Source organism: Bos taurus, chromosome 11 (assembly GCF_002263795.3).
Source record: "Bos taurus isolate L1 Dominette 01449 registration number 42190680 breed Hereford chromosome 11, ARS-UCD2.0, whole genome shotgun sequence".
Taxonomy (NCBI): domain Eukaryota; kingdom Metazoa; phylum Chordata; class Mammalia; order Artiodactyla; family Bovidae; genus Bos; species Bos taurus.
The window spans coordinates 68690833-68703146 of record NC_037338.1 but is presented as its reverse complement, the minus strand read 5'-3'; positions in this window follow the sequence as shown (position 1 = coordinate 68703146).

Sequence of the window (12314 nt, the reverse complement as noted above, 5' to 3'; positions counted from 1 at the left end):
TGTGCTGTATCTGGGAAGGGCTTGGGGAAGCCCCAGGAGTCATTCAGATCGGGGAGGCAGGGCAGGCATCAGGGCAGAATGGTCTGGAATGGGTGAGGGTAAAAGATGCAGAAATATACTGAGATCCAGCTCTAGGCAGGCAGCATCAGAGAGGGTCAAAAACAGCATGGCAACCTGACCACAGGGCACAGCTGGATTCCTAGAAAAGTAACGGATGTGTGGCTGACCTCTGTCTCTTAGGGCAGAGGGTTTAGTGTGTGAGTTAATCGCTCAGTCATGTCCAACTCTTTGCGACCCCAAGGACTGTAGCTGCCAGGCTTCTCTGTCCATGGGATTCTCCAGGCAAGTTTACTGGAGTGGATTGCCATTCCCTTCTCCAGAGGATCTTCCTGACCCAGGGATCCAATCCTGGTCTCCCGCACTGCAGGCAGATTCTTTAGCATTTGAGCTACAGGGAAGTCATGGTCTAGGATGTAAGGCAATTGCTTATCAGAAAACCAAATAAGAAAAGAGCAGAATTATTGACCAGATGTCAAGAGCCCATAAAATACCCAGATTAGGCCCTGGTTATTTCCCCAGCCTTGGGGCAGAATTGGTCGATAAATGATGGGTGGATGGAGGTGAAACGGGAGCAGACCCAAGAGAACCCTCTATCACCCTCCATTCGGGTTACTGTCTTCCCTACCTTACCTTCTCTGACCTAATATTGGTCCAGGGGAGCAGGTCTGTGTAGCATGTGGGATCATACTGGGCAATGCCTGGGACACATGTATTTATGACATATATATCATATATGGTACATAACATTTCAGTTAGACAGGAAGTGCATTTTGGCATTTCTCTAGCAAGTTCACAAAACATCCATTAATCTAGCATGCTGACCTCTTTTTTTTTTTTTTTAACATGCTTTCCCCCATGACCTTTGGAAAGAATTTGATAACCTTACTTATGAAAAGATAGGCATGATTGATGACAGTTAAATTGTCAAATGCCAATGATTCAATGACAAAACATAAGCCTTGAAACCTAGAACTTCTTCTATTAACAATAAGCCTGGGGGAGAACTTCTTCACATGATGGGCCCTCCTGGTATCCCCCTCAGATCATATAATTATGAAGTTATGAATTATTCTTCCAAACAAAGACTGATCAAAGAGAGAAAATAAGCAAACAAACAAGTCTACTTTATGATTTGTTTTTTTCATTTCTTTTTTAGCTTCTAGTCTGATTCCCGGACAAATAAAAATGTTGTCTAGACTTTTTTGTTTCAGTGCCTCACAGGGTACATTTCTTGTTTTCTGCTTCTATTCTTAATTATGTTAGGAATTATTAAACTTGTCCAAATTGATACACAACTACAGAACATATTACCATTCTTCTTCTCTACCTTTATTTAGTTCCTGACATCACTTTCCTGTGAGCGTCTCACAATTTTACCTCTACTTATCTATCGGTGTGGGTTTGTTTATTTTCCATTTGACTTGTAACCTCAACTATAGCTACTGGCAGTACATTTGTCTGCCATTATGATGCTCATTGCAAGGAAAATTAGTTGCTAAGGACAACAGTGTGGTTTTTATATTTCCTTCCAAGAGGTAGTGGCAAGGTTTCTGTCAAGACAGAAGCCCTGATGGTAAATAAACCATGACTAATCTCAGGGGTACAAAATGAGTAAGACATAGTGCCTAATGCCCAGAAAATCCAAGAAGGAAAGGGGAAAGAGCCCCAGGGCCAGTAGCATCCCACCCAGGGTGATGACTCCACAGAACTGCCGATACAGCAGCTCTTATTCTTGAGAGTTCTGCCATACAAGACCCTCTAAAAGTGGTGTCTCTAGCTTGAAGGCTTCCAGGTCACCAATCAAAGGAAACCCTCACCTTAACAATTGTGTCTACTAGCTATCCTCAATCTTGTATTTTCTTAAAATAAGGGTTTTTCTCTACATCAAAAAAACAGCAGGCTTTTATGGAATATGTGGACTCAGGTTTTCAACAAGATATTGGCAGAGGTTTATATTGAAATATATTTTTCTCCTATGGGCTTCTTAGGGCTTCCCTGTTGGCTCAGACAGTAAAGAATCCACCTACAATGAGGGAGACCTGGGTTTGATCCTTGGGTTGGGAAGATCCTCTGGCGGAGGACATGACAACCTACTCCAGTATTCTTGCCTGGAGAATCTCCCTGAACAGAAGAGCCTCAGGGCTACAGTCTATGGGGTTGCAAAGAGTCGGACGACTAAGCACTCACACACCTGGCACCACAGTTCCATGGAAGGGTTTGTACATGCCTTTCAAAATATAGAAAATCAAATATCCTTTTAATCCAAGAACCTGATCTCTGAAGACTGAGTGTCTGGACTTTCAGAGATGAGGCAGCAGCTCAGAAAACATTAGTCACTTAGTCACCCTCAGGTCTGAGCCTCCTGAGTACCTGGCGTGTTTTACCTTGATCTGTCCTTTCTTGGATTTTGGAGTCTGTGTCCTAGAGAGAGCTTGCGCTTAGAGCCAGAGAAACCTGAGGTTTGAACCCAGCTCCAACCACTTACTGGCTCAGCTTTAACATCTCAGTTTTATCTACAAAATAGGGATAATATATACCTTGTAACATAAGTGGGAAAATTCAACTCTATTCATTTCATAATAAATACAAAACATTTAGTCCAGTGGCCAGTCCATAATAATAAGTAAATTGTGTTAAAATAATAATTATAATTGTTCTTTAATGATTGGATTTAATGGTTATAGAGAGCTTTAGGAAACTCTTAATCCCTGGGCCTGAGTGTAAGCTGCCTACAGCATATCCAGGGAAAGCTCAGACAGGAGACAGGAATGTTTAAGATTACTGGCATACAGACGGTAACCCAAATCTTGCAACTGGGTAATATCACAGTAGTAGATTAATTCTTTCTGGCTCGTCCTATATTCATATTTTTTGCCCTCGCAGGGAATAGTCCTCTAAATACAACTTTTAAAATCTCAGTTCCTAAAATTATTCATAATGCTACATAGTGATTGGTTCCCTTACTATTAACCATACCACATCAAACCACATCTGGGTATATCAATTGGTTTACCTACACTTATAAAAACTGTGGCACATGCCCTGCTCTGCGTCGTTCTAGGTACTAAGTTTCTGCTCACTCTCTGGGAGAATCATGAGGTTGAATTGTCATGAAAATGAAGTAAGCCATCTGTCTAAGAACAACTAGCATAGTGCCCACCGTTATAGCAGGCTTTCAGGCAGCATTGATAGTTCTCATCTCCTGTGTTTGTGTTCATGCAGCTCAATCTTATAATTATTTTTGGCAGCTACATTTTAGTGTTGACTCACACTGAGTTTGCTGTCAATGTAATCTCATGTCACATGTTAAGACATGTGAGTTCTGTCTCATCCTACAAAAAGAAAACCCACTGAGAAGATCCTAGACTGAGCTTCAGTATCCTTATGGCTATCGTAGATTTCACTCCCCAAACCTACTGCTCCTCCTGTGCTCTCAGTTTCTATTCACAGCATCACCATCTACCCAGGCTTCTAAGAAAGAACACCCAGAGTACATAACACAAATATGTAATTATGTATATAAAGTCCTCTATATACAAAACACATGTATCTGTCAAATCTAAGAGGATGCTACGTGCCTGGTGCCAAGAATATTTTTTATCTGACCAAGAAAAAAAAGCATAAGTGTTGAAAGAGTTCACAATTCCAAAGCTAAGGAGATGAAAGGAAGAAGAATCCAGATAGTTATAAGAATAGCACTGACATCAGGAACAAAACAAGAAGTCTCTTTTTAAAATTCCCAACATTGTTTTAAAATTTCTGGCAAAATATGAAACATAATTATAAGCCTAAATGGTATTAATAACGAAGAAAAACACTAGTTGATCCTCACTTAACTTGAAAACAGAATAAACTAAAAAGTACTGTATAAATGAGCATTTAGTAAAAAAAAAAAAATACATAAGACACTTTTTAAAGTAATGGCATTCCTATATATAGCAGTAAGTGTGTGTGTAAGTTGGTCAGTCATGTCCAACTCTTTGCAACGCCATGGACCGTAGCCTGTTAGATTCCTTTGTCCACGAAATTCTCCAGGCAAGACTACTGGAGTGGGTTGCCATTCCCTTCTCCAGGGGATCTTCCTGATCCAGAGATTGAACCCAGGTCTCCTACATTGCAAGTGGACTCTACCATCTAAGCCACCAAGGAAGCTCATACAGCAATAAGCATTTTGAAATTATCATAATAGAGATAACTTTCATAGTGACAATAAAAATATAAAATAACTGAGAATAATCTTAAGGGAAACATTTTTACTTATTTGAGGGCAACTACAAAAAATTTACACAGATGTAAAACAGTAAGTGGAAACTTGTATCATATTCTTGGATTGAAAATTCAAATATTAAGATGTTAATTCTCCAAAAATTAATTTATAGTTTTATTGAGACTCTGATTTAAAAAAAAAAAAATACCCCAATGATCTTGTTTTGTCGGGGAGGGCAGAGACGAGGAGAAGGTAATTGACAAAACATCTTTAAATTTAGTCTGGAGGGATAAACACAGAGACAGAAGATGAATGTCCTTATTGTGAAAACAAGGAACAATTTTCAAAACAACGAGAAAAACACTAAATATTTTTAGAAAAATGAGGGACAAACAAAAATAGACAATCACAGAAGAAATATAAATGGCTTATAAACAAATAAAAATTTCAAACTTTTTTATAATAATATATACACTCCTTTTTTAAAATGAACTATGTTCTACTTTGAGATTGGTGAATTCATTTAAATGATAACATACAGTGTTAGAGGGGGAAAAATCATAGGAACTCTAACATCATTGCAATAGAGATACAAATTGTTGTGCCTCTTCTGAAAAGCAATTTGGTCTAAGTATCAAAAGAATTAATAATGTTCCCAATGGTTCCATTTATAAAATATATTTTAAGTAAATTAAACTGTAGATGAAGAACTATGTACAAAGGTGTACATCTTTCAGTAAAACACAATAGATAACTCTGAAATAGAGGTTTCATTAATGCTGGCAATTATTTCTGCCAATGACTTACATGCTCACAATTGAAGTGTGGTTAATTAAATTATGGAATCTCCATAGTGTTGATTATAAGCCTTCATCCCAATTTAATTATTCGAGTAGTTTCCCGGGATATGTGAAACATGCATGGTATAATGTTGACTGGGGAAAAAGTAGAGGATAAGTAAATATCTATCAACATAAATGAGATGGAAACTAAGTTACCCCAAATTTCATAATTACTTTTCAATTAGAAGGAACAAAAGAATGAGAGAAAGAGGAGGGGGAAGACAGCAAAGACAAGAAGAAAGTGAAACTCAGAAATTGTTAAAACGATTTAGTAAGGGAGAGTGCATAATCATACCAGACATTAAGATGTATCATATGATCACAGTAATTTAGGTGGCATGTTACTAAAAATAGACACATAGCTCACTGAAACAGGATAACTCTGAAATAAGGCTTTAATTATCCAATAATTTATAATGATGTATCTTTATGAAGACTTGGCAAACCAAAAGAGAACAGAAGACTATTTAACAGAGAACTGTAAAGAATCTGGAAATAATTTTGAATACATCACCATCCCACAACTTTATACCAAAACAAAACATCTGATAATGAATTTTAAAGTTACATATAAAATTTTCAAACTACAGAATACTTTTGAGAAAAATTCAAATTCCTAAGCAGGAGAACTCTAAGTTTAATGTAGTAATAGAAGAAATCATAAAGAATAAAACCAATAGCTTTTCCTAGAAAACAATTTTCAACTTCAATAAGTAAAAAAAATAATTTTATAAGCAAAACACAAACTAACTAAAATAAAAATAGACACAATTTTTAAATAGAGAAAAATTGAGACAGCAGTTGCTGAGTAGCAGATTTTTAAAGACTGGAGCAGGCTCTAACGTCCACTACTGTCTGTTTTTGTATTTTTAAATAATGCACACTCCTATCTACTGCCTTTATCAGGTTCCTTCTGCTGGTTCTTTCTGTGATGGTCATAGCCTTATTGTTTTACATTCATGGGCCAACTGCAGGCAACTCCCATTTCCAGCCTCTCTGTTCATCAAGCGCCACTTCCACAATGAGTCAAATTTGGAGCCCCTGATTTAGAGTTTAAGAGAGATGAGAACTCAGCCTTCCTCAAGGAGCTTCCTCTTCCTCCCCTCATAGGGAGACAGGCAAAATTTACCACCTAGGAAAGCTGCTCGGGACTTGTACTGGTTCCAGGGTCCCTCTGAATTCCTGTACTTTTGTCATTTCACTGCTTTGTCACTTTTATGACCCAAGAGGGGTTGTTTGGTGGGATGGTGCAATCAAGATACTACCTGCAGGGACAGATTAATGTCTCTGGGCTTGGAACCGAGAACTGGTTTCTGGTTTTGCTTTCATCAAGAAGCTCAGAGCTGCACATGCTGCTCACCTCTAAGGAGCACTGGATGAGTTCACCTCCACCCAACATGATCCCTGCACCCTCTACTTGCCCCCTTCCCCTTCCATCTAATGCCTCAAATGTTGGATTACTTTTCAGGATTCAGGAGACTTGGGTAGGCTGCCCCACATCTTTTGTGGGTCAAGGAGAAAGGAAGTAGGATGTTAGATAGCTCCACAGAGGATGCCTGCATGGGCAACACTTTCAACCTCTCTGTGCATGAGCGTGCCTCTCTAGGAAACATTCCTATCTTCACTTTCAGCATTGCTGTGAGGGCCAGATGCTACGAGGGCAATGCCCACCCTCTAGAAACACAAGTGTTATGAAAACAGAGACGGATGATGAAGGTGATGAGGTTTTCTAATTACAGCTCATACCTTGTAAGTTACAAATGTCTTGCCTTTGGGAGATGAGGTTCTCAGAAAACTGAGCTGTAGGGGCTCATCAAGCAGACATTTTAATAAAGCCAGACATCCGCGGCCTCCCACAGTGTGGGCTTTCCTCCTTGTGATGTTGGACTTTTCAGGTGAGCTCCTGCCTGGTATACCTAGGAATGAAACTATCTTTCCGCCCATGAGAGCTGCTGTATATGACTGTCTTAGCAATTAACTACATGTGGCAATAAAGGTACGAATGGGGCAAGCTGCTGAGGGACAACTGAACAACTGAACTCAGCCTGTTACTTCGTCTCCTTTTCTGTTTATAAATTTCTTGAGTACAATTCCTCATCTCCTTATTTTTATTCTAGACTTCCCTTTCTTTGTATGCAGCCAGTTTTCATTCATTCAAGGGGAAAGTGAACTACTGTTCACTGAGCATAAACTACTGTTTATACATACTTATATATGTATTTATATATAATTGTGCCATATATGTCTATATATAGATATTTATACAGAGATTATAAAACTGTATTAGGTCCGTAACCTACATTGTGTCAATTTTTCCCCACAACAGCATTCTGCAGTCATTCTTAGACCTGGTTTCACACATGAGGATACTGTCATAAAAAGAAGTTAAACAGCTTAGCCTAATTCCCAATAAGAGGAATTGTCTGAGCTGATGCACTTTCCTCTTCAACAGAGCGCAACAAAATGAGTAAACTAAGGTGTACACCCCTGGGAGGGGCCAGGCTGGTAGAGGCTCAGGTTCTAGGGTTGTGGACACTGGTCTGCACTTGGACTGTCACTCTGATTTCTCTAACATCCCCAAGTTAGAGCCAGGGACATTTTTTTTTTAATTCCAGGTTCCCAATGTAGTTTCCATACTCTCATCCCTCTACTTCTAACGCGACTTTGGTGGTCTTGGTGAGAAAGGAAAGAAAAAGGAAAAAAAGGCAAAAGCCCAGTTGAATAGTGCCACCCTCAGGGGCCTGTAGCAAATGCCACAGATTCCACTATTAGCAATTGTATTTCTTGGACCCCATGAGTCACCCTCAGTTACAATACAAATGAACCAAAAAAAGTGACTCACTGATATCGAAATTAAATTGGCTTATTAAATAGGTCTAGAACACAAGGCAGTACCCACAAAATGAATAAAAATAACAGATTATTATATTAAGAGCCAACAATATACCCTGAGCACTGTCAATGGATCAGGCAGTCAACTGAGCAGTAGACATGCATTGTCTCCATTCACCTTAAATATACACTCTTACTCATAGTGGAGCTGAAACGGGAAGAGTGAAGCCGCTTTCTTGAGATCAGTGAGGATGCTGGGGGACAGGGACTGCAGGCTGACTGCCTGGAACCTCGGGGTAACAGAATATAGGAGCCAGGTGGGGTGTTTAGGAGCAGCACATGGTAGGAGGGAGGCAGCTAGGAGCCAGATGGGGCTGAGAGCAAATGCTGACAAAATGTTGAGTAGGAAAATAATAAACTTTCAGGGGACTATGTGCTGCAGGATATGTTTTTTACAAAGTTCTAAAGCATGAAACCTCAACAATATGCTATTATTAATGATAATATTAATTTAAAAACCAAGGGAATAAATTCCATAGTGTCTAGCTCTGGGGGTAGCTAGGAGACAGGCACAGAATAATGGAGGAACACATAGATACATGCAAATTACTGCTAATTTTTCCAGTTCTTAGACTGGATGATGGGTACACCAGGGGTTTATTATGTTATTTAAAAGTGTGTTCACCAAAAAAAGAAAAAACGTAACCAAAAAGCCAGGTATAAGGAGTTTGTCTTCAATCAAAATTATGGAAAAAATCTAATTTTGTGTACCCAAGGAATTTTTTTTAAAAGAATAGGGGGAATGATAAATACACAGCCAAATACTCATTTTCAAATTTAAGAAATAAAACACTGCAAATAGAGTAGAAGACACCTGTGTACCCATCCCCAATTTCTCTTCCTTTCTTGGTACATGGATTCTTTACCACTTGTACCGCCTGGAAAGCCACATACATATTCCCTTACATTTTAAAAAACTTCTGAGCATCATGAACAACAAGAAATGCTTTTTGCATGATTTAAAATTTAAGAGACATGGTATTTCATATGCTTCACATCATAGACTACCTCGGGTTTTCTTTACTCAGTGCTATGTTTTGGCATCAGACCCAGTCCCCGCATTTTCTCATTTGTATACTATTTATTTTATTATGGGCTTCCCTGGTGACTCAGATGGTAAAGAATCTGTATGAAATTAATTTTATCATATAAACATGGCACAATTTGTCCACTTTCTTGGTGAAGAAAATTTCATCGCTTATAATATTTTGCTGTTAAAAACAATGCTGCCCTCAACATAATTCTCTCCCCATGCACCTGCACATGGACAAGAGTCTCTCTAGATAAAGTGTAGGTGTGGGATTGCAGAGCGAACGGAGGACACATACACCCTGAGCTTCGCCAGGCAATGCCAAATCATTTCCTAAGGCATTTATGCCAGTCTACACATCCACCAGTGATGAGCGAGAGTTCCCATCGCTCCACATTCTCATCACCACTCAGTATCATCCAGTGTGTGGTTTTTGTCCATTTTGGTGTGTTGAAGTGCTGTCCAATTGTGGTTTGGCATTTTTCTAACTACTAATAAGGTTCAACATCTTTTCTTACTTTTATAGGGTAGGAGTCACATAGTCTTTTTTGTAAAAGAAATCTTTGTGTCTTTTGTTAATATATTTTTTTCTGTTGGAATGTTTGTCTTTTTCTTATAATGCACAAGCATTAATTGTATATTTTGAATGTTCTTTGGTTGACTTCATGTATTGCAAATATCTTCACATTCTGTTTTGTATCGTCAGTTGAATAATAGTGACTTAAGTTTACTACTACCAAATGTATTCATCTCATTTGCAATATGCACTTTGGTGTCTTCAGTTCAGTTCAGTTGCTCAGTCATGTCTGACTGTTTTCAACCCCATGGACTGCAGCACGTCAGGCCTCTCTGTCCATCACCAACTCCCGGAGCTTGCTCAAACTCATGTCCATCAAGTCGATGATGCCATCCAACCATCTCATCCTCTGTCATCCCCTTCTCCTCCTGCCTTCAATCTTTCCCAGCATCAGGGTCTTTCAAATGAGTCAGTTCTTCACGTTAGGTAGCCAAAGTATTGGAGGTCTAGTTATAGCTTCAGTCCCTTCAATGAATATTCAGGACTGATTTCCTTTAGGATTGACTGGTTGGATCTCCTTGCAGTCCAAGGGACTCTCAAGAGTCTTCTCCAACACCACAAATCAAAAGCATCAATTCTTCTGAGCTCAGCTTTCTTTATGGTCCAACTCTCACATCCATACATGACTACTGGAAAAACCATAGCTTTGACTAGACGGACCTTTGTCGGCAAAGTAATGTCTCTGCTTTTTAATGCTGTCTAGGTTGGTCATAGCTTTTCTTCCAAGGTGCACCTTAATTTCTTGGCTGCAATCACCATGTGCGGTGATTTTGGTGTCTTATTGAAGGAATTCTTCTTGACTTTATAAATGCATTCTCTACTGCAACTTCTGTGTATATCAGGTTTCCATTTGCCGGCTATTTTACTGGGTCAGTCTTCTCTTGGTCTATCTCTATGCTAAAACCTCAGCACCTTAACCACTGCAACTTGATAATGACACCTACTAGGGCAAGTTCCCTCCTCTAACTGTTGTTATTGCCGTTGTTGCTGTGTTCCTCCTTTTTCTCCCCTCCTCCTCCTTCTACCCTTATACTTGCCTCTCTTCTTCATTCTTCTTCTGGAATACCTTATTCTTGGACTATTTACTGTCTTATATACATTTTAGAATCACCTTGTTAATTTCCATGAAAAACCCTGTTCAGATTTTAGTTTAAATTCTATCAATTATTGAATCTAGCAATTATGCTGTAAGGAATTCACATCTTTCTTACACGAAATCTTTTCATAATTGAACATAGTACATCTCTCCCATTTATTTAGAACTTCTTTCATGTCTTCCCATTGATTTTTATCATTTTTCATTTAACAGTCTTGCACATCTTTTGTCAGATTTATCCCTAGGGTATTTTTTTTTTTTCGTAGCTTTTTAAAAAGCTCTCCTTTGTAACTCTTTATTGCTAGTATATAGACATGCTGCATTATTACTTGGTTCTTTTTTTAAAAGATATATTTCCCAACTCTTAGGGCTTCCCAGGAGTGCTAGTGGTAAAGAGCCCACCAATGCAAGAGACATAAGAGATGCAGGTTCAATCCCTGGGTCAGGAAGATCACCTGGAGGTGGGCACAGCAATCCACTCCAATATTCTTGCCTGGAGAATGCTATGGACATAGGACCCTGGCGGGCTAAAGTCTGTAGTGTCCCAAAGACCTTCACCAACTCTTTACCACCAAGAGCTAGAGTAACATGTATCCATGTATACTGAGTAAATTAGGTATTCAGGCTGATGTTGAGTTGTACACAATATCATGGTTGTACTAGTTACTAAAATATTGAAATATTTCCAATAAAGGAACCCCCTGACTTCCCTGCTGGCACCCTGGCCATCCTGGCCTCTCTCCATGGACAGACCCAGACCTTCCCCATCACCCAAACACTACTAATGTGGTTTAACATATTTATAGGACAGTCTTGTAGTCTCTTTTTATAAAAGGAATTTTTGAGTCTTCCACTAATTCTTTCTATTGGAATTTTTTCTTATTAAGACAGGCATTAATTGTGTATTTTGAATGCTCTTTGAGGGTCTTATTATTGTAATATGCTTTCACTCTTTTTTGTATCTCTACCCAAAAGGGGCGGGGGGCCTTAGGCCCTGCTTCACTGGAAAGATAGACGAGTGTTCTGATTGCTCCATTCCTATGCCATGTGAGTTGTTAAAAATTTTGAAAGTTGCCTTGTACACTCACATGCCAGTGCTAAAGTAACACCAAGGTGAAATATTCATCTGAGTGATTTCTCAATCAAGGTGCAGAAAGCTCAGAAAGAGGAGATCAGCTCTGGGGATCAAGAAGAGGGTCAAGAGATCTGAACTGTAACCAAGGAGACGCAAGCCAGCACCCACCTCTGAGGATCCCCACCCGAATCTCTGTACCTTGCCTCGCTCCTCCCCTTGGAGTTCCCACAGGCACCATGAGCACATTTCAGACTTTAAATGCCAAGTCTGCTCTCTTCCTGACTCCAAACTGGTGGAATAGTGTCTCCAACCACCTTGCCCCCACCACTGCTGCCGCCGCCACCAAGTCACTTCAGTCGTGTCCGTCTCTGTGCGACCCCATAGACAGCAGCCCACCAGACTTCCCCGCCCCTGGGATTTTCCAGGCAAGAACACTGGAGTGGGTTGCCATAACCTCGCCCCCAACAGTAGGAAATTCAGAATTATCCTAGACTCTGCCTTACCCATAGTACTGCTTACCAAGATCTGTCAATTC